General features: G+C 39.9%; 1 long non-coding RNA gene across 1 annotated transcript; it reads right to left on the bottom strand.

Annotated features, from left to right (window-relative positions):
* Nucleotides 1-395: 395 nt before the first annotated feature.
* On the bottom strand, nt 396-23,760 carry LOC112956884. Its single transcript, XR_003251121.1, has 3 exons — nt 23,701-23,760; nt 15,906-16,066; nt 396-537 (listed from the first exon to the last, which is right to left on the bottom strand). It is a non-coding gene; the product is annotated as an uncharacterized LOC112956884 (long non-coding RNA).
* Between the last annotated feature and the right edge of the window lie 177 nt (nt 23,761-23,937).

The following is a 23,937-nucleotide window of genomic DNA, read 5'->3' as shown; positions in this document are numbered from 1 at the left end:
CAGTCACAGACTGAAATCAGTATTTAAGTGCTACTTTTAGTCTAAATAATTATAGATATTTTAATCTTGGGGTTGCTGTAGGATATTGTCCTATTAGCAGGGTTATTTCCTTCTCTCTGTTTTTTTTCCTTCTCTGTAAATGATGCCCCTATTTGTCCCTCAATATAAGTCTCCCAACTACATCTGCAATACTACCAGACTAGAACAAAGGGAGCTTCTACTATTTATTAAGAATTTTAAGGTGAATTTTTAACTTTTTTTTTTTTTTTTTGGTAGACATACATAAAACTATTTTGGAGCAACACCAAGTAAAATTCTAGAAGATAACTACTAAGATAAATTAACAGGGATATCTTTGGGCTATACAAAAGCATTACTTTCATACTCACTACTTCAGTATTCATAGTCCAGTGAGTACGACGGTTGACCTCCAGAAGTAACTCACCCCACATACTTCATCTGCAGGCAAATCTCACTCCTGATCTCATTCTTTTTGCTCCTGGGGTAGCTTAAAATAGAATCCCAATGAAAACTGAGCTGTGAATTCAAGAAAAAAACATGTCTAGTGTTAGCACTTTTTCCTCCTCAAGAATGTATGCATTGTTCATTTTAAATTCAGGATTACATCGCACCCTGAATGGTCAGTGGACAAAAAGCTGCTCTGACGTCCAATTACTTCCTCCAGAAGAAAAAGTGTTTAAAAAAATATGCTTTTCCAGAATACCAGCTTACTATTTCCACCTGAGACCGCAGTAAGAGCATAGTGCTCTATGCACAATTCACATTGCACTGACGGGCAGGCACAAACTTCAGTATGAGCTGAGGAGGAGAAAAGGGAGAGCAGGAAGGGCTTTTGAGGCCACAAGGTGGGCCTCACAAGGGCTAGGTAAACTTTGCATTTTCAATGCTCCATGTAGAAGACTGACGGGAGAGAGAAGAAAGAAGTCAGTCTAGGTTGATCACACTTCAGGCTGGAGGAATCAAGCCCCTCTCTCAGTTACAGAGGTAGAATGAGTACCTTTGCTCCCTTTCATTTGTGTAAAGTGCAGATTTTCTTAGCTTTTGGCAGAAAGGAGATGATTCCTGCTAAGAGAACCTCTGTCTTTCTCTGGCTGTTCTCAGTGGTGCCACTGACAGAGTGCGGAGGAGGATGTGACTTGAAGAAACAGCCAAGAAAGACTTTATGGTTGCCCACGTGATCAGACCCCACAAGGATGCTCTGGCAGAGTCAACTCCCTGGCCATGCTTGACCATGGAGTTTATATGGCAGTTCCATAAAGCCTGCTGACTTCTGCTTGGTAGTGTCTTCCTCTGCCATTAAGATCAATGAGAACACATTAAAATGTGTGGGCCACAATTTTGGCAATAGAAGGAGCTTGTTGTTTGGTCAAAGTTAACCCAGGCTTTTTATTCTGATGGAACGGCAGAGTTTCTTGACATCCTAGGCACTATCAAATACAATTTCTGAGTCAGAAACAGAAATGCTCATACTCTAGAGTGGTATACCAAAATAAATCACAACAACATGCTATTACCAGGATGTCTCTTGTAGAGAGCATGACACTATTTTAAATGATATTCCAGTTCATCCTTGACATCAAGGAAATATTTTCAGATCTGATGAACACAGAAAAAAAAAAAAATGGTAAAATGTACATGTGGACAATAGCACAACTCTTTGTGCATTTTGAGACACTTTCTTGTTTAATCGAGAGAGATGATTCTATTCTTGGCAACTGATCTTATATTCATGGCAATAAAACTCTGGAAATCTGTAGAGGCAATTTCTCAATTGTTTAGCTTAAAAGAAAATCCAAGAACATCCATCCAGCCAGATAGTCCAACCAAGAACATATGCCAATTTCACTGCTAATTGCCTCTTTTAAGTCAGACCAGCTGAGTTTCTGCTACCTTACATTTTTACTGGCTGAACTCAAAAGACTTTTTTTAATAACGCAGATTGTGAAAGTAATTATTCACAATTACTAAATATTTTGGCTGACCAAAAACTGAAGTGTTATCTCTCATCCTGTAATCTTTTTTTAATTGAATGTTAGCAACTTGAAAATAGATCTGAAAGCAAGAATTGAAACATCTTGTTTGAAAACACTGAATTGTAACATTTTTGTCCTCCCAATATCTTTTTTTTTTTCCCCATTTTTAAGCTACTAGCCAAATGAGTGAAGAATTGTGACTATTAAACATATGCATTTTTGGTAAATAGATCATTACTGAAATACATGAGTCTACAGTCACTGCATTCTAGAGACTATATGCCACAATTTTCTAAGATCAGTCATTGGAAAGATCTATTTGTAAAGAATGCAGTGTATATCTAACCTGGAATTGTGTCATTTGATTGGGGGATGATCCCTACCTTTCCTAATTTGTACTAATTCCCAGCAATATTGTCCACGACCACAGGACTCCCATTGGCTTATCCCAATGGGTACAGCCCCACCAGTACTGCATCCTCCTTGGGTTAGTCTGTAGGCACACAGTTAATCTCCCTCCTTAGAAGTACTCATAATACAAGCACTTAAAATGATCAGCAAAGAAGAAAGCACCATAACCTGTTTTTTAGGAGCTTAGTGCTTAGGCATAGCAGAGCGTGTGATTTTTCTCAAGTTTCGCAGGAAATCTGTAAAGGAGATTAGAAACTGAACCAGCATCTCTTGAGGCCCTCTCTGGTGTGTTACTACTACAAGGCAATCTTTGCTGGAAAGGAAAGACAAGCCACACTTGTTATTTCATTACTTGCCAAGCTCCAAACACAGCCAAGGATCCTCTCTGTCTCCAGGAGCGTGATCCTAACCCCCCGGCTACTGCTGAGAACAGGGCAAGAGTCTCCACTGAGCGGTTTCCTTCTTATTATTTGTTATGTGTATCAGTCTGTTGTCTTTGAGCCTAAGCCATAGGTCCAGATCAGACTGTGGTAGGCACAGCACAAACACGGGCCAAAGAAAACAGAGTCCTTTCTCCAAGAGCTCCTAGTCGGAGCGCTGCGGGTATCTCCGGTACCTGCAGTGATTCCGATGGCAAATGAAAACCGGAGTGTACAGCTGTGACATATGGAAGGCCTCAATATTTTTATAAATAACGACAGGCTTAGAGACATGGGGGGATTTGCGTTTTAATATGCTGATGAAAGACTCTGTGTTCATATGCTCAGAAAAGGAAAGAGCTTTGGAAGACATTTATCATAATAGAAAGTTCCTTTTTTTTTCTTTTTTTTCTTTTTTTTCTTTCCTATTAGGTGTATTATGTTCTGTGGGAGATTTCAAAAGTTAATTTGCAATTATATTTCCAGAAAGGACATATAGGGGAAAAAAAAATATGATTTTTAAAAAACATTACCTGGAAATAAGAAGGATAGCTATTTTTTTCTCGAACCTGTAGGCAAATAAAGCAGATATAGTTGTCTTTATGGATATTTATTTGCTAAATGTAATTTAGATATTTATAATAAAAGAAAGAAAAGAAAAATAAAAGGAGAAAAAATAAAGACTCTAAATGAAGGAAAGTAGATTTCGCTTACTATTCATTTATCTCACTATTCATTTATTTAACAAAAATAATCTATAATAATAATGCTCTTTAGATAATGCTCTTTGGATTCTGAATCCAAGGACCCCAAAAAGATGAAATTCTGTAGTTTTTGCTGAGAGTGTGGATTGTATATAAATAAATTTATATTAGAACTTGCTTATCTTTCTTAAGCAAACTAACTTTTACAGTCTTCGTTTTATTTGTTAGCATCTGATAACAATTAGAGTTAAGCCAAATACATACAGAGTCACATAGAGAAGAAAGCAGATACTGTTATGCTAGCTACTGTTTCCCTTCTTACATATTCATCTCTCTATTACTGGAGTGATAATTAGCTTGAGGTTTGGGACAGGATCTAATCCAGAAACCAGACCAACAACTGCCCCTTAAAGTTCAGTAATATTTGGCAGCACAGATCAAGATTGCTCACAACTTCTTTAAAAACTCTGTGGTACATTTCTTGCTATCAAAAGCCAGTAGTATCTTAAGCAAATGGACGGGAAGAAGCTTTCAGATCCCATGACTCTAGCAAAGACTGATTACCTTCCCATGGGAAGGTTCTCTATTTGATTGCACCAGAGCACTTGTGTTTCTAGAGTGGAGAAGAAAGTGGGTGAGATGGTCACTTTAGAATAGCCAGAGAATTAAAGAAGGGCAGCTGGTTGCTCCTGGACAGATGGGGCTATTGACGGGCTTATACTCTAAATATTCTGTTCAGCTTCTGCTGAAATCTCTGATTTTGTGCATTCTATATTTACTTAACTACAAAACTCTCAGCCCTCTGATATGAATGAACACTGGTCTGCCTGTATAGGAAAAGTGTTTTAAGGAGGATGCTAGAAGAGTCCAACCCCCCTGCACACGCAGGATCACGTGGCACTGGGTGGCTTCCAAGTGGGTTTTGAAAATCTCCAGAGAAGGAGAATCCACAAGCTCTTTAGGCAACCTGTTCCAGTGTTTGTCCTCTGTTCCAGTTCTCTGTCACACTCAATGTCAAGAATTTTATCTTTTGCAGACTTATTTTTATGGTCTATGATTGATCTTTGCAGATGAGTCTTCTTTTTGGGAGCTACGCAAGAACTTGTTTGTCTCTTGGTGGCTCAGAAGAAGGGGCGTTATTCCAGGACTGTGGCTAAGCTGCTCTCAGGCATTCATTCCAGTGAAAGCTGGGGCAGGCTGAGTTGGTGCTGGGATGGAAGACCTTTGGAGAGCACCAAGTTGTTTAGAATGGTGGAAAAGTATAAGAACTTTTGTTTCTTATATGAGACATCAGTCACTTTTGGTTAGTGTTCAGGATATCATACAACTAGCCTTGGTATGTCCATATCCTGGCCATACTGACAACTGGCAAAATGTTTCTTGAGCCCTAAGCTCTCATTGTGACAGTAAAGAGCCCAAGAAAAATACCAGGCTGAAGAAATTGTATTGATTGCCAGGACAGACACAACGTGCTCTGTGTTAGTTCAGGTATTTCTTTATAGTATTGCATTGAGGTATGTCAGCTTATGCCATAACAATCAAGGTTGAGATCTACTGGTCTTGTGGTGGGGGGCACTGATGAACTGAGGCTGTGCCCCATTTCAGGACCGAGGTTATTCCTGGGACCAAAGGCCTCTATTGCACATTGAAAAGTTTACCATGGAGGGCCTGGAGGGACCCCCACATGGCCTTCCATATATATATATATGTATATATATATATATATACACTTAGACAAATAATGTATGAAAACAGTGCAAAAAAAATTATGAATCATCTCCTCATACAATGAAAACTGAATTGGTAAAATCTTGAGAAGCAGCATTAAAACCTCATATGAAACGGATGCTATTACCAAATATGGGTTTTATGTGGATATTACAAAAACTGGGAACACAAAACTGATCTTTTCATCTGTTGACACTCTTGCAGGAGAAAACATAATGTAAAATTCATAGCAATGCTTGGGGTTGAAGCAATATTGTAAGTTCTTACATGCTTATGAAAAGAAGGCTACGGTAACTGTTTGACTCTGTGTGCATTACAAACAAAAACTGGCAAATGTTCATTTTAAGAAAAACATGCCCAAAGATTTTTGTAAAAATGCTTATGGGAAACTCATTTATGTATCTACTTGTTCTTTCAAGGGAAAATGCAAAATGTAGTTATCATGACAACATTTTATTGTGTACAAAATTAGCTCAATTACTAAATTAGAAAGGAATTCCAATAGAAACAGATATAACAATAGTATGGCAAATAAAATCCTCATGCCTCTTTTTTCTTGTACTCAGTAAATGAAGAATGATTAGCCACATGCTACAGCAGAACCTGTGTTAGGTTAAAAAATGCTCATTTCATGTGATATTAAATACACTGCCTATTAAGTATCCTGCTTATTAAGCCTGTTCTGTATTATCCTGATATTGTTCTTTATCTGTATATGAAAATTATCCAGAAAAGGAGGATTCCAAGCAGCTGCTCTTAATTTTACTGTGTATTTTGATTTTATATTCATGTCACAGCAGTTGCGAAATCGCATTTTGATTTTATATTCATGTCACGACAATTGCAACATGGTTTCTGTGATTAAAAGTTTGAAAGAGTCAATGTCTTTTCACTTCACACGCATATAATAAATCTCTAAAATGTACATATGAGGATGCTAAGTTCTGTTTCTAACTATCTGAAAGCCTTGCTAAGTTAGACATTTAGCTGATGTGCTTAAATTAGAAACAAGGTCATGTTAGGCTTCCTACGCAGCTAATTCATGCTTCCTGAGGGAGATTCAGCCCACCTATGATATGAATCACCCACTAGAGGTGCCTACTGTTCTTCATCGACTGAAGAAGGACACTAGGATGACCTTAATCTGAATTTAGATTCTTTAGCTAGGTACTTGAAGTTAGCTGAAAAGATTCGCTAGGACTCTCTTAAGTAGTGAAGTAAGTTTAGATTAGATAGGGATAAAAGGGGAAGATGAAATGGGAAAACTTGCTGAGTTTAAAGAACCCAAACACTTTGGGTATTTGACATTTTGCTATGCAAAAAAAATATGCGCAGAAGAACTTCTCCCTCATCCTTTATGTCCCACTTTGGTCTCTGACCTGACATCCCAGAAAAGAATCTAAGACAAAAATAAATATGATCACCACTCAGGTTAAGAAGAGAACTTGCTTAAGACCATAAGGACTCCCGTCCTGGGTCGCCCCAAAAGTCCACCTCTGCTGGTCTCCTGTGTCCAGCAGAAGGCAGAAATAGCTGTCAGTGGGGGACTTGAAGTACTAAAGCAAACGCAGTGTGTCATATTCCAGCAATATTCTTCCATTTTCTAACAGTCTGTGGCTTGGGGGTGCCCTGAACCAGAAGTAATGATGCTTTGTAGTTAGCAATGTTCAGTTATATTTTTCTTATAATTAGCTGTCAAATGTCCTCTTGAAACTATGCAAGCTTTTGGCACCTGCTCCTTCTGGGGCAAGGAATCCCACTGCTTAACTGCGTGTTGTAATAAGACTTTTCTTTGTTTCTTTCGATTGTGTGCTGTTTTCTGTACCATACTCCTCTCCATTCAGCAGGAGGAACCCTTGGCAATCCTCCCCTTCTGCAAAACCTCTGAAAGGTAAGGAACTATTTGTTGCATGCTCACAAATGACTGAAAAATATGTAGAACAGTGCCTCCTTTTCCTCTCTTCCTGTCCAGCTGGAAAAAGTAGTTACAACACAAAAGAAGCTAAAGCTCTTGCAAACACTAACACCACAGAAGAGTAAAGTCAAGGGAGAACAGTGGTGATGGCCCAAGAACAAAACTTTTTAATCAGCTGAACAGAACCATTCAGAGATATCTAATGCCAAATCTATATGAGGGTCTTTACACACATCTGGAAGAGTCCCTGAGAGGACAGAGAAGACTATCTCTGAAATTATGCCCCCCCTCCTCCTTGAAGTAGTTTTTACCCTGTTGGATAAAAATGCATTTAATTTTGATAGGTTACTGGCTCCTAAAACTCCATTGAATGCTAAACCTCAGGAATTGATTGGTAAATTTTTTGAATTCCCTTTAAAAGCAAAACAGAGAATGCAGCTAGCGTATGATTAAAAAAAAAAAAAGAAATTCTTTCAGAGAACACAGAGTATTAAAACAATTATTTTCCAAGATTTAGGAAAAGGCGGGGAAGAAGCAAGATCAGATTGTTCAGACAAGTATGCTAAGCAGGGGAGATCATGAGCCCAGCTTTAGTTCAAGGTTGTTGAGAAAGTGCATCTTATTCAGCAGCTGGAAAAAGGTTAAAATATTTGTAGCATCTTTAAATTTGTTTCATGCCAATTTTTTTCTAGTTGTTACAGTTGTCTAATCAACTTATGCATAAAAACTGATCCACTGGCTGTGACTAACGTGGCTGGTTTGGCTGGTTGCCATTTCATCTTCTAGCATATACACTATTATCTCCTGGATTAGCTCTAGCAAGTCTTACTAAATGTCTGGATGTGAAATGGCCCAGCAAAAGGAATACCTAATTCCACAGGGGTCTCAGGGGAATGAAATACCTGCAGGAAGAATGCATTTAAATTGTGTATCAGTTATATGAGGTGTCTTTGTCTCCTTTAGCCATGCCAGGGAGTTAATGACATGTTGGCAGACACATCTAACCGGACAGATCAATACAGACAATTTGTTTGCAGATAGTGCAATGTTATCTCAGCACTGAAGTACACCAAAGAGATGGTTTCCCTGCAGGAAAGCACTAAGTCCACCTTTTAAAGCAGTGTCGGCAGAAAACCCCTCTGTGCCGCCCTGCCTGGTTTCTCAGAGCCCACAGTGGCTTCTTGCTTCATGTAAAGCCTGAAAGAGGCTGCTTTTGCAAACTGGGACAATATGATGTAAATAACCTGAAGCAGGCATTGATGTGACAGTGAAAGGAAATAAAGGTGATACCAATTGCTGAGCATTAGACTATAGTGATTTTTATCAATTTAGAGCTTTTCTTTACCTCTTTCTTTCCCTCTCATCCCATCCACTCTCATCCAACATCTTAGTTTCCCTGCTCCTATTTTTGAGCCAGAGCTTCTCAATAGCTCAGGCCCTGAATACAGCAGTCTGCTGTATGAAATGAATACGGAAGAGTTTCTGACTGCTTTAGAGTGGTTGCTTAGTAAAGATTATAATTTGTGGCAATAGGTTTTTTTTTTCCCTTCACTCATTTCTATCTGTCTTGAACATAAGAAAGAAAATGGTCCTGGCAAAATCCCTTTGTCAGGAGATGGAGCTACTACAATGTCAGACCTCTCAGTTCAAATCCTATCTTCCATAACCCTATACTTGTGCACTGTATTTGGCAAATATATTAAGATGGAACAACCACACACATGAATATTTTGACATCAGTTTAAACCGACGAAACTTATCAAGTTTCCATTTTCCATGTCCTACAAAGTGTCCACTATCTTGTCATAAGAGAAATACAGCATCATTTGAGATGGTACTAAGTACTGGCAAAAACCCCTCACAAGCATGGCATCTTGTGACATCTTCTCAACTTGTCCCATGCCAGTCTCCACCTCAAATGAACACCTGGGTTTATTTTGAGATTTTTTTTTCATTGTAAGCCAACTAAAATGACAACGGTGCTGGAATTACATTTTAAAGACATATATCTAAGTAATATCTGGCAGTTCATGTCTCTGATAGGTGGAGACTACCCATAATTTCACTATTTGGGGGACTATGCTTGTGCGGATTTCTTTCTGATTTGCAAGGGCTTGTTCATTTTCCAACTGACTCTTGTATCTCTACACTGTTTTCTCAGATTGTGCATCTGCAATGCCATGAGTTACAGAACCAAGGAACAGACACACAAGGGATTCTACAGATATAGACCTTAAAAAGTTTCTGGAGGAAAATTAACTTGCATAAGAAAAACAAAGAAGCAAAACTACTTCAACCTGTAGCACATCTGCTAGCAGATATGCCCCACTGAAAATTCAAATTACGATTCTGGAAAAACCCTAGGAGACCTTAAGAGAGAGAGAAAAATGAAAGACTGATTTAACTGACATTGTAGGTTTTCTTTCCAAATGGGTAGCAGTCTCTGACAAGCAGCAATGCTTATGCTCAGGTCAGGATGATTTTCTCCTCTATAGACATAGGCAATATTTCCAGGAATTAGTTGAAAAAGCAGGCATTTTTCAGCTGATTAAGGCCACCTGATGAAAGCTCTGATTACTCTAAGCATCCTTTTTGTGCAGAACAGTAGGCTCCTATAATAAGAAATGGTAGATTAATAACATCCTTGAAAGCTTTCAGATGAAATGGAAGAATCCTTTCAATCCTCAGAGCACTGGCACCAGCTGAGTGGAAGCACATGGGTACTTTGCGGTTATTTGTTCAAAAATTGCTAAGATCTATGGCAGCCCAGGCCAGAAACTTCCATCACCCTTTGAGAGAGCAGGATGTGAAGGATTCAAAGGTGGGAAAAGCCTGTGCCTTGAAGGACTTTGTCACAGAGATCCACAGGCCTTTCCTTCATTCAACTTCTTTTTTCAAAAGGTGCTTGGACCCTTTTGCGACTCATTTGTGGAGAGTGATACTGGGGAGAGCCCTAATATTCCCATGCGCCAGGACTACAGCAGGAATGTCATGCTATGTTTTAACTTCATACTGATATCTTGTTCCAACAGTGCTGTCAGATGTCTGTTTAAAAGCTGATAAAGAGAGAATCAAGTTGCAGCAACGAGCTTGAAGATGCTTTTGGACTCTGCTTTGCATCCAAATCAAGATGGATTTGTTAAAAACTCTGACAGCCATTGACAACTTATTCATGCCATAGCATCAAATAGAGAGATCTCAATGTGCTATTTTATGCTTACATGGAGAAATGGAGGTTTATCTTCTGTATCTGCAAAATTTTGGATCTGAGTCTGTGTTTCATTCCAGCTTTCAGATCTTGTATCTCATCAGCTTCTCACATCATGAGCTACAGAGCCCCTGACACCTCTATTATCTTCTGAGTCATCAAGGCATCATCATGTTATTCTTTTCGATTTGCTTTTGAAGCCATAACTTGGTGGGTCCATCTACACTGTAGACATAACAGAGTCATCCAATAGGGCATAAATTAAAAGTACGCGCTACTAAATCCCCTTGGTACATATATCTAATGCTTCAAACCAGAAATTCAGTGCTACTATCGGTTCACTCCAGAAATGAATCAATATTTGAGTCTGAAATTAATTGGGAAAAATGTGAATAGCTGGAGATCTCCCAGCAGCCATGTAATGGAGAATCTCTCTCTGAGGATCTCCACAGGGAAATGAGTACAATTAAGGACCAAAGTATCAAACTGCCAAGAAATTTTAACTAGCTTGAGAAGCCTTATTTAAACCCTGAGTTCCCCCAGTGGGTGAACAGGAAACAGGGAACATCACTTCTCCCGGAGCTACTGAAGAAAGAATCTACATACAAAAATGAATATTCTACCTAAATTTCTCTTTATCCTCTGTTGCCTCCCTGTATACACCCTCCTAACTTATTAAACTGAAATTAATAGCTCTTATACAAGTCTTCTGTGTGATTCTGGTTAGCGCCCTCCAGTCACATTTAAGAGAATCCAAATTATTGTAAGCAAAGCAGCAAGGATCTCCACCCTTTCCTAATGCTCAACAGCACTCTGATATGTTGCCCTTGCTAGTGCACTGATAATTAAGATAATAAATGAAAATTAAGAAACTAGAGCAGATGCTGCTGGACTGCCAGAGCTCCCAGGATGTCCCACTCTGTCTCTTTCCCTGGCACTTTGTTACTGAAGGGCTCTGCTTGCCTCAAGTTCGTTACAAATTGGGCCACAGCCCTCAAGAACAGTCCCAGTGCTGACTGCACCTTGCAATTATGAGAGATTTTTTCATGGCTTGCAGGTTGTTTTATCCAAAAAGGTAAATATCAACTTTATCAGTCACTAGTTTGTGCTGGATAAAGGGTCTTTTCTCTAATGTCTGCTAGTGCTGTAATAAAGAAAAATAGGACGTGGATAAATGCTCCCTGGGACTGTCCAGCAGTCAGGCAGTTGAAGGAAGAGAGACCCATGCATTGAAATAGCTTTCAGGAGGCAAACTGCTCCATATTTCATTGTATTTATTTGCTGAAATGTATTAAATTAGCCCATAATCCCTTTGCTTTTAATGGCTGCAAAGATCATGCCTGCTCTGAGTGCACGAGTTCACAGAAAAAGAGACAAAAGGGCTTGTGCCCAGAACAGCCCAAGGATATGTGGTCATTTTGAAAGAGTAGCCAAAGACAGGCGAGCTTGTCACCCTTGAGAGCAAGGAGACACATTCAGACCCTCCTGGAGCATGCAGCCAGGAATGACTGTGTAAGAGCCAGTGATACGGCTGCCCTCGATTCACTCCTTCCCCTTTTACGCACGTCTCCTCGTATTTTATAACTCCAGCCCTCGCTCTAATGTGTTATGTCTATGCTGTATTGTCTGGTCTTGTATTGTCTGCAGCTTTGACAAGTTGTAAAATCGTATAATTGCGGAGTTCTTGACGAGATCCTGAAAAGCCTGCAGGATTTGGGAACTTGCACAAAAATATATGGCTCTGTATGCTATGTTTTGCACACACACACAAAAAAATCAGTTAAAAAGATCCCCCCAAGTAGGCTAGCACATATGTTCTGCAAAGGCAGAGAGATGGATCTTGCTTGTCATTTTAGAACTAATGGTCTCTCTCTGGGCACTGTGATGGTGAGCAGTGAACAGCAGCATAAACATGCAGCAGAGCAGTGGCCCTATGCATGGATAGAGTCATATCTGGCAGCAGCAAAAGCAAGAAAAGTTTAAAAAGGGAAAGAGAAGGCAAGAAGAATATATATGTGCCTGGAAGCTGTGGGGTTAGTGCCAATTGGAGGCCTGAGTCTAAAGACAACAGCTCTGGAGTAAGTAAAAACCAAGAAGAGAAGCTGAGAGCTTGAAAACAAAGTCACAGGGGACAGAAGTTTTTGGAAATACAGAGGAGTCTGGAAGCTGTAAGAGGGAAGAAGGGGAAGATTGAGAGAGTGTGATGGCCCACACAACAGCGAGGATAACACACAAAGCCCTCGATGTAAAAATAGATGACTTTGTGGAACAGAAACAGAGTTGACGGTTTAGATGTGAGATGAAGTCCGGCCAAAGTGCACAGTCAAGGAATTTATTGGAGATTTTGCCAACCCAAAGGATTATAAATCTGAGATTGAAAAGAAAAATCTTTTTACATTTTTAAAGTCACATATATAGCAAGAAAACCAACCACGGAAATGTCTTTTAGAATGGCAGTTTCTCAGCTATCTTATCAGCAAAAGCTCTCAAACATCTGAATTCCTTATGGCCCACCATCTGAATTGAAAAGATATTTTATCTGAAAATGAAATGATTTTCTAGACGACTCACCACTATCTCATGGACCTTCAGTTTGCAAGTTAAATGATATTACAAGCTTGAGTGCCACATGAATAAGACTCAAGGAAGAGGTGGAGGAAGAAGCAGGACAGTGGCCAGGAACAGAGAGACAGTGACTGTGGCCTGCCAGGAGGGTGGAGGAAAATCTGGCACTAAAAACCTGGGGAGATGGCAGATGGAGACAGGATAGGAGGACTTTTTGTGCTGAGAGACCAGGCTGACACATGTAAACTTTGGACCAGGAACAAGGGTTGGGAGAAGTTGAGACTGGACTAGATACAGGTAGGACGTGAGTCTAAATATCCAGCAAAGTCTTATGCTGTCCACTGGCAAAGTGTCTTCTGGAGACTGGCCTAGGTAGAGGTTAACCATCTACTGATTCTGCTATCAGTTGCTGTCTTATCTCAAGTAGTGCAAGATGGCAAACTTTATGGAGAAATTCCATTTCTGGTAATGAAACACTGAGTCAGTAACTGCACATCTTTGTTATTCTGCTAGTCACATTCCTTCAGTATGTTCTTTGGGATATTTTTACTGAAGTTATCTTTATCAAAACAGGTTTTCAGAGAGATCCAGGGAAGTTTTCCAAGTGTTCCTCCTCAGATCTCAAAGCATCAGGATGCTTGTGTTAGCATTACAGTGAGACTGTTAGGTCCACATTAGACTAGGAATAACAGCCCAGAGAGGGCACCAGTTGAGAGACATCTCTAGCACTCAGTATATCTTCAGCATGACTGTAGAGTCTGGCTCATGCTCTGTACCTGCCACAGATCTTCTCCTTTCCAGATCTGCGTTATTACTGAAGTTCCAGGTGGAGCAGTTACCAAAAACTACAGCTGGAGAAAGCAAAGATAAAACTATCACAGACAAAAATGCCAGGTATGCTACAGGCAAGGCTCATGAACTTATTTTGGGTAAATTAGAAAACAGCACTCTCTATTCTACAGACAACATTCAGTAAGATCTGGCACTGGGAAATAAGAAGTCTACCACTCTCCAGCAGCACAGTGAAGAAATGACTAGTGAGCATATACAACATGGATTGCTATTAGATTTACAAATCACTTCAGATAGATAAACTGACTGGGAAAGGTCACAGCACAACATAGTTCAATGTCCTCATGCTCCTACTGGTTGTTTGAATGGCTGCTCTGCAGAAGGTGTAACAGCATAGCAGGGTTATTGCAGCTGCAACTGTCTATTGCTACGAGCCAGGTAAAGTCTGTAGCAACTGGTAATAGCTTTTATTAGAAGAAATGACATGGTGAAGAGAAAAAAAAAAAAACGAGACAAGATAAGGTGCCAACAGGAGTTTTTGTTTGGTTGTTATTTTTTCTTAATATGCTTCTTACAGATGTAAATTTGTGACTCTCAAAGAATCCATTAGGAATTAGGCACCCAGGTCTGAGATTTATCTTTCTTACAGCTTTTTTAAAGGTATTTTCCAAAAGCAATTGCATAAATAAAAAATGCATTATGACTTCTAAATAAGAAAACAAAACTCAGTTCACTAAACAACAAACAAATGCCATGGAAATAAATAAATCTTTACACAACTTCTAAAAGCACAAATATTGGGAATTAAAATCCTAGAATTAATGTTGCTATTCAATCAGGACCAATCTAAGGACTGTTGTCAGCTGAAGCCATAAATTCACGGCAGCATAAGTTTACTAGATATGATGGAAAGCCTACTGGAACGTCCTGGCTAGACAACTCACGGCCATTTGTTCTGATTGAATTTAAATTTTTCCTGGTTTTTCTGTCCATAAATCAACTGAATCAACTGTAAAGCTGGACTACTGCATTAGGAATATAACAGCTGATGTAAGGACCTGTGTTACTTCTAGCAGGACAGAACAGAGGGTGAAATACTGTTTGAATTAAATTAACCAGATTACCTACAAAACAAAACAAAACAAAAAAACATGTTTGAAAAGACAAATGCTTGGGTTGAATCTTACTGAGGGAGAAAGATGGTATCATGCAAGAAAACTTATTAGCCAAATCCATAACAAGACCAAGAATTCAGGTTGATACTCAACAGCACAGCTGAAGAGTTATGCAGGCGTATTGGCGTATATACGTATTTATTTGGAATACGTATTGAATCAACACAACATAGGCTTTGCCTGCAAAAGAATGTGGCAATGATTTCACTAGGATTGCTTCTTTAAATCAGTTTCATTAAACATGAAGCAAATCCACATGTGGACATAGTTAAATTGATTTACAACCAGCTTATGTTGATTTAGCTTAATTCAAAGGGTGGAATTTTATATGGCAGCTATAAATTGATTTGCATGTGTCTACAGGATACAGTAGTGGTTCACTTAAATAGACTTAAAACCAGACTTTCGTTAAGCTACTTTTACAACACTTTAAATAGCAGGTTTAGGTATTCTATAAACAAGTTTAGGTTAAATAGCAGGTTTATTTAGGTTTAATTTAGGTTAAATAGCAGGTTTAGGTTAAATAAAAATGCACACATGTACACACACACATGTACACATAAACACACACATACGTACACACTGTAGATGACACTTTTCAAAGAACAGCAGATTCAAATCAGTCTGAGTTCAATGTGATGGAACAGATCTGAGCTTGTCTGTATAAATTTGATGTTTACTTAATTTTTTTTTCTTTATTAAACTATGGTCATTGCATTATAAACAAACCCTTTAAGAAGCATTTAGTGTCTTCCATTGAACCTTTCTTTTCTTGATTTACTTATGTCATACATAAGTAGGATGTCTCCCAATCCCTCCAATTGTCACCCTCGAGAGCAAGGAGACACATTCAGACCTTTGTCTACACCTGTGAAAAACACATAGCAACACAGATCATCTTAGCCTCTGAAGGGCACTTAAAATACACAAATTCGGATCAACAGAACGTTTCCTTATGGAGCAAAGAGAGAAGAGTTGATACAATACTGAATACCTTTTCTCATCTGTATGTTCAAGTCATGCTCCAGACTCAGGTTTTCAGGTGGGTTCCCAGTGGAAGATCTAGGCCATGCAGTGAGGAACAGGCCCTTGATTCTCATCTGCTTGTAATTCTGCAGCTGAGTTGCTCATTTCCATTTTACTTCATAGCTGAGTCTGTGGGGAAGGAGATAGCAAAGAGAATAGGTGAGTCTTATAATTTTCATTTTTGGTAAGTTGAGTTTTTTGTTACTTTTTTTTACTCAAAAGATTCTTTTAATGTGTTTGATGGACACAAAAAGAAAAAAAAAATGAATAATGCTCACTTGGGCTAAATAATCCCTTGCCTGCATATGTGAGAATGAGCTGCAGTGACTATTCATTGGAATGGTCTCATCAGCAGGAACTGGTAAGTATTCAATGCTTTGGAAAATTAGGCTATTTATTTCAGGTCCTAAATGTGCACTTGGGAACTTCACTTCAAGCGTGCATTTCTCAGTGCCAATACTGCTAGACTCTATGATACAAAATCCCTGAGCAGAGATCCAAAGGAAATCTCAATGTTTTATGCCTCTGAAGCCAGTGGATGCTTTCAAGTTTCAGTGGGACCAGGAGTTCACTCTCTATCTTCTCTATATTTAGCTTCATGCTCAGCATGCCGTCAGCAGCTAATCAGTACACAAGGGACTAATATATTTGGTGAGAGCAGGACTGTCGTGGTAGTGATTTCCTCGTTTATCCCCTTTGATAACAGCAAATTCTTTGTCATCACCCTGCCTTAATCAATGAAGAAAAGGCCACAAATCAGCAGTCGTTCTGTGGGTTAAAATAGTGTTTTGGTGGCGTACATCAGGTCTCAGTTCAGAAATGACTGATGGGAGATTTTACCGAGGAAGCGAGGAATGTGAGTGCTCTAGGAAATACTCTATTGGATTCACCTCCCTGGGAATTTTTATATGCCACATCTCCTGCCTTTTTGCACAATGTGCTGCATGTCAGGAGGCAAGACATTTTTATGAGCCCCAAGGATCAGTCCTCTTTCACAGTCATGACTAAATGGTACCTCAGAAGGGGTAGATCTCTGTTTGAAGCGAAGAAATTCCTCACTTGCAAAAGTGGAATTATAACAAGGTGTTCTCCAGAGCCGCCTTCCAGCACATTTCTGGAAACGACTCCTTATCTCGATCCCAGTCCCTGGATGCACCTCCGAGGCTGGTGCCTTGATAGACGGCAAGCAGAGAGAAGCCTTGAGCTGCCAGCCAAGGCAGAGAGAGAGTGATGCTCCCTTCTGTGCCTCGGATGGCCTCGGGGCTACGCCAGCCTTGACATCCAGGCTGCAAAGAACAACATACCTCTTGTCTACGCCGAGGGGAAACAAAGTGTGCCATTGGTACGTGAATGGTGTGACAAGATGCATAGGGTTTCCTATAAAGCTAAGGAAGGAAATTCAGGATAATTCGGTGGAAAGAATGATGGATTGAGCTCCAGAAAACTCTTGGATAAAGGCAGAGGAAGAAGAGGAGTGCCAGCGAGACAGGAGGATGCTGATTTTTTGAGAATATTCTAGTGCTTGGTAAAGCACATACTCAGAAAGACTGAAATTCTGCTTCCATTGAAGTCAGTGGAGTCCAGTGAAGTCACTTCCATTAATTAAGATGAAAATTACCATCTAATACCTTGCCATTGCACACTATGCCAGCCAATTTTACACTCTGCTGTAATCATTATTAAAATCTGATTGACCCTGGAAATGCTTTCTTCTCTTTTGTTATGATTTCCAGAGATGTCACAGTTGCACCTCCTACAAGAGCTCACACAATAACCCTTACCGGATGCTGGGAGGACAAATTTGCTTGAAAATGAAAACACTCAAAAGTTTCTACCAAAATATGTCAGAACTTTTTTCAGACTTTGGCTGACTTTTAAGATGTGGGTAAATACAAACACAATATAAACAAATCAACAGAACTGTGAGTTTAGAGTGGTCATTTTTATCTGTGCCTGCAAATGGCTATGGTACCAAAAAATATTTTAAAATTCTAGAAAAGTCAACGAAGAGAAGGAAATATACTGCCAGTAAACATATATATATATATCATATATATTTACATATACTCCTATTTGTTTTAAGAATTCAAAAATACCAAACAAGTTGCAGAATCACTGTTTTAAAGGGTTTGATATTGCTGAACTTGCTGAATTAACATGATGTCATAACTGTGCTTGCCTGTTCACAGAGCATGAGGATTAGGGATATCTTCACAAAATATTTATAAGAAAAACAAACAAACAAAGCAATGAACCAAAAGAATTTGAACTTGGATGCAGCTGTAGGTATCCCTGTTGCCTTCCCGGGCTGAAATCACAGAACATTTCATAGACTGGGGGCTATTGGAGAATGGCTCCTCTGTGCCCACTGGGATTTTGCACTGGTTCCCTAAGGAAAAGACATTTGTTTACTCGCAGTCTTTGTGTGCTTGTGCGTGTATCTTGTCACCTGCTCTTTCTGCACGATCTCGCTTCAGCCGAAGCTGCCTGCTAATTAATTTGCTACCAATTTTGTAGGCGCCCGCAGGCAAGAGGAGCAAGACAAAACAAGTAGCTTCGCAAAGGGGAGAAGCCTCAGTGTGAATTTACCTCTTTTGACATCAGAGAAGCCGTCGAGGAAACACACATCCTAAATGGCACTGTCCTCAGACTTCATCACCCCTGCCAGACACCGACCCGCAAACACGCAGCTCTCCTTACCTCTGGCACTCATGGAACGACTTGTTCTGAGGCTGGATATACCAAATCAATTAGTGATCAGGTCTTTGGCTCCAGGGGAATTCAGGACTTTAACCCTCTAAGCAAAGGACGACCACTGTGCACCTCCCTCAGGGCCAGGGGATGATGCAGCCAAAGGCTTTGATCTGCTGTCTAATTGGGGCGGCAGAGCAGAGCACACAGCCCTGGGCTTCTAATGGCTTCAGTTCTCGCTGATTCACCCAGAGGCTGCCAGTGCCCAGATAAGCCTTGTTTTCCCTCAGGAAGCCAGCCTAAAAAATAACTAGTAATTTAGGGGAAAAATGTCAGGCTCAATTCTGTAAGCCAGAAGTTATTGCAGTTACTGGATAGATTTTATCCTGCCTTTAGAATTTGCATCATGTGAATACTTATGCTCATTTATTACAACTAAGACTTTAAATTCATAAAAAAAAACAATCCGTTCATCTCAGGCAGGACTTAGGGATTTAAGCAGCTAAGATGAACGGATATTAACTGAATAATTGCTTTTTTAGCATAGAGACAGCCTTTACATATGGAAAAAATGTTAAGTCACTGGAAAAAAAATCAGAAAACTATTATTTTAGGTGAGTTTAATTAAACTATGGGGTTTAGTGGAAGTGGCAACGAGAGCTTTCCCCGGCACCGCGCGCAGCCGGTGCTGGACCACGGGCAGCCCAAGTGTCGGTGGCGGCGCGATGCCCGTCCCCACCACGTTGCTAAGCAACTTCCCAGGGATGCTGATGGTCATTAGCTCTTTTAGGACTGGGTGCACGATGCTGCTGGCTTTGGCAGCAGGAAGAACGAGCGCGGACCCGCGTCCAGAATGCAGCGCGGTAAAGCTGCACGTGCCCATCTGCATTGGGATGTAAGCAATTGGGACTTGAACAGTTTCACTGTTCCTGTGAAAACAAAACCTGGTTTTGAGAAGGACTATCAACACTAAAGTGCACCTACTTGTTACAGAATGGCAGTATCCACATAGGGCAATGCTTTCAAACACTGTCTCTCTCTCTCTCTCTCTCTCTCTCTCTATATATATATATATTTCTCCATTCATACTTGAATCTGCAAAGCCTTTCAGGTGTACTGTTCAGGTTTTCCCCCCTGTGCAAAACCACTTTGTGCCAAGAGCTATATATTACCCAGAGTCTTTATTTGAAACTACTATACTTAGTTTTGCAGTAGTTTGAATGAAAGTGTCCTGGGGTCCTGAGAGCAAAAGAAGACAATGATGAGACCATAAAATTTACATTCTCTTCTTAAAAATAAAATCAGGTTGTTCCAGAGTTCAGCAGCAATTGCAATTCACTCTTGTGCTCCCCTTTTCTTGATTGCAAGGGCAAGTCACCTGTCCCCAAGCCAGGTTCCCCTAACGCCTTCCAGTTCCCTCAGCTCTGTGGGCGCTCAGACCTCTCTCTCGCGCGCCGCTATTCCCTGGAGATGAAGGCAGCTGGCACAAAACGAGGGAATAAATCAGCTCCACATCACTTTTCATTTCCTTAGGTGGTGAGGAAAGAAGGCAGGTTGAAGGCTCACCCTCATTTGGGAGCGCTTCTGATAGAAACCGGCAGATTTGTGTCTTTTGTACAAAGCGCCTGCAGCGCTTGATTGGCACATTTATTTCGCCCTGAAATGCGTAGGTGAAGGCAGTGATGGAAATGTTTGGGTACGTCCTAAATTCTGATTCATTTCCCTGAAGGTTTTGTGTAAACACATGCAACTGAATTATTTATGAATTTCTACCTTTTCCCCTACCACGACGAAACAACTTGTGAAAATGGGCACAAAACAAAAACAGTGCCAGATCTTTCATAAGAAAGAAAAAACATTTCCTCCGGTCTTCTAGTATTGTTCCTTAATAATTCTGAAAGCCAAAACTTTGTAGGATATCACAATGACTGAAAACTTGGAAGCAAATTTTAATGCTAGAACCCTATGTTTTTGTACTTTCAAAAAAAAATCTCCGAAAAACAACTTTTCTTCCTTCAGTAATTCCCCTTAATTGGGAAGCTACAGTTTTCTGTCGCTCAGGATGGAAAAGTTTTAATATACTTTACATATTAAATGTGGAAAGAATTTGATAATACACCTCAAAAAGCCAACTTGCATGCTTTATAGTGGTCAAACACAGCCACACTCTGTTCTGAAATTCAACATTCAATCATCAAGAACATTACAGAGCTCTTGTCTTTAGACTTTCCAGTCAGCTGCTGCAACAAGAATAATGCCTTTTTCCTGCAGCTTCGTTTTCCTGTCTATTGAGTCAAGTTTTATCACGGTACAATTTAATGAACTTTGTGAATTTGACTCATTATGTACATTTTATTGTTATACCATTCAAAAAAATGATATCAGGGAGAAAAGTTGCCCTAATCACGATGAAAATCATTTTAAAAACTATTTCACTGCATAAATGATTTTATATACCTTATATACCTTAGCTGATTTTTAACAGTACCTATGATTTATGGCACACCAATGAAGGCAAATAACCTGGCATATGCCAGGTGCATTTGCTGAGTGAGCTTCTATTTACTGTGCGAGCTTCTATTTACATAGGTTATATTTACACAGTGAGCTTATATTTAACTCGGTGGTTAAGTATGCTTAATGGTGGCCCTTTTCACCTGCTGAACTCTGCCAAAAAATGTCAACTATTGCTCACAGTGACCATATGGAGATTACACAGCAGCTACCTAGGGGTTGCACAGCTCTCACCTCATAGTCGCTCGCTGCCTGTAGCAACCCAGAGCAATGCTACCCGATGTTACCCAGCAATTGAGGGCATGGGCAGAGCAATTTCAACCCACCAGAGGACACAAGGAGAGAAAAAGCATTATCTCACGTTGGAGCCTGTAGAGTACGCTTGTACTGTCCTTATTGCCATGAACAGGGGGAAACACCAAAAAACATGCAGCCCTTAACTTGGATTAATCTAGTCAATCAAGACTAGATCAAGAAAGAACCATTTCAATCATCACCAACTATGAAAGCGAAATTAAGGCAGTACTTGTAAACACCAAGCCGACCTGGAGGTGTTCCCGACAAGCAACAGGTTGACAGAATTCCCATAGCCTTCAATTCCTTAGTTTCATGTTCTTTATTTGCCTAGTAAAAAGTTTTAGTTTTTTTTCAGCATCTTTGACAGTGAAATTTCATCATCAATTAGAAATAAATTGACCAAGAATGTGTAATTTCTCTTGTGGGAGTTTCAGTTATTTCAGTTACTGAAGAAGAAGAGTGAGTGGATATGTGGGAGTGCTAGGAAGCAGTTTCCTCTGAAGATGCAGTTTGAATATTCACTTTTTGTTTCCAGGCAGTAATATCAAAGACAAAAAATCCCTTAAGCTTTGCGCTGCAAACTCTTCATCCCAAGCTATGTTGAGCAAAATTGATTTTGAAGTTATTTTTTAAGCTATTATTAACATTCCTGTTTTCTAAAATATAATTCAAACAGATATGAGAAACTGTGCCATTGCCATATATCCATCTCCCCACCCACATGCTGTCTATCTAGGTATTATGCTATCTGCCTGAAGATTGAGTTAGTTTCCAGGTTGAATGACGTTCAGAAAACTTTCAACAAAATTGAATTTTATGAGCATGAAGCCATATTAGAGCTTGGGAAAGAAACCAGAATTGCACAGTTTCACAGGAAATCATGCAGTTTTGTAGGTTCAGTTGTGTTTTGCTTTGAATTTATAAATTTTCTCAACTTTCAAATTAAATCTAGGGGTGGGAACTTGTCTGAATTCAATAGGAAAGCAACCTTTCCATGAGCTGCTCCTCAGTCCCCTCACAGCTCAATGAACACTGCGTTACAGCTTGGGGTTTGACTTTACCTACAGGTAACAGAGAATATTGTATTACTGCAATTTTAAAACAACTTGTCTTATTTAAAGAAAACTTCTAGTAGCAAGGAAACTGCTATATTTAGTATTTTAAAGCTTGAACTTTGCTTTCAACTGTATTGTGTTATTCGTAGAACTATCCAGAGCATTTTATACAATCGAAACAGCTGATCTGTGCTGACCACAAGCTCTATGCTATAAACTGCCCTTCTTCAGCTCACACTTCAGCTCTTTGTTTCTGTTAAGAAAATTCTGCATGTAACTCCTCTGGGGATGTGAGGAGAGGACTGCTTAGCCTCCCAAAACTTGTAAACAAGAGATCACAAGGCATCAAGCAGTCCCTGAGGAGAGAAAAAAAAGATGTTACCGTGATCTTTGTCCCCATAATCTGCAGCCAAGCTCCAAGCTAGATGTTGTCACTCTGAGAGGTGTTATTAAGGATAGTCATAGAACTGAAAGATGTTACGGGGAACTACAGCCTGACAGCCTCACTCTGATCCTTGTGACAGAAATAGAACAAATCTTCCTGGAAAACATTTCAAAACATATTAAGCCCAGGAAGGTGATTGGGAGTAGTCATTGTGGATTTACAAAGGGTAAATCAAGGTTGACCAACCTGATAGTCTTCTACAATGAGATAGCTCAGTGAATGAGAAGAGAGCAGTGGATGTTGCTTATCTTGACTTTAGCAAGACTTTCAACATTGTCTCCCATGACATCCTTTTAGATAAAATGATGAAGTATAGGCTGGAGAAATGGACAGTAAGATGGACTGAAAGCTGGATGAACTGCCAGGCTGAAAAGATTGTCATCTGTAAGGCAAAGACCAGATATAGTCCAGTCACTAGTGGTGTAATCCAGGGATCAATAATAGGGTCAACATTATTTAACTGATGACCTGAATGATGGAGTAGTGTGCACCTTCATTGAGACTGCAGATGATACACAACTCAAGGGGTAGCTCGTACACCAGATGGTTTCACTACCATTTAGAAGCACCTAAACAGGTGCTTCTACAGGCAGACAGGAATATCATAAAGTTCAACAAGGCAAAATGCAAAAAAAAAAGGCAAAGTCCTGCCACCTGGGGACATAGAACCCAATGCATCAGTTCAGATTGCTGGCCAAGTGCCTGGAAAAGCATGAAAGGACCTGGAGATCTTTGTGGGCAACAAGTCAGACATGACTCACCAATGTGCCCTTGTGGCAAAGAACGTCAATGGTTTCCTGGGCTCCATTACAAAGAGCATTGCCAGAAGATTGAGAAGATCCTTCCTCTCTGCTCAGCACTGGTGAAGTCACATGTGGGATACTGGGTCAGTTCTGCACTCCCTAGTGCAAGAGAGAGAGAGACATAAGAGACCAAATTCACCGAAGAGTCACAAAAAAATGATTAAGGGACCAGAACATTTCTTCTATGAGGAGAGG

The sequence above is a fragment of the Nothoprocta perdicaria genome, unplaced genomic scaffold, assembly GCF_003342845.1.
Source record: "Nothoprocta perdicaria isolate Ctin4 unplaced genomic scaffold, notPer1 scaffold_68, whole genome shotgun sequence".
Classification (NCBI taxonomy): domain Eukaryota; kingdom Metazoa; phylum Chordata; class Aves; order Tinamiformes; family Tinamidae; genus Nothoprocta; species Nothoprocta perdicaria.
The sequence above is the reverse complement of the archived record's forward strand: the minus strand, read 5'-3'. Positions and strand labels throughout refer to the sequence as shown.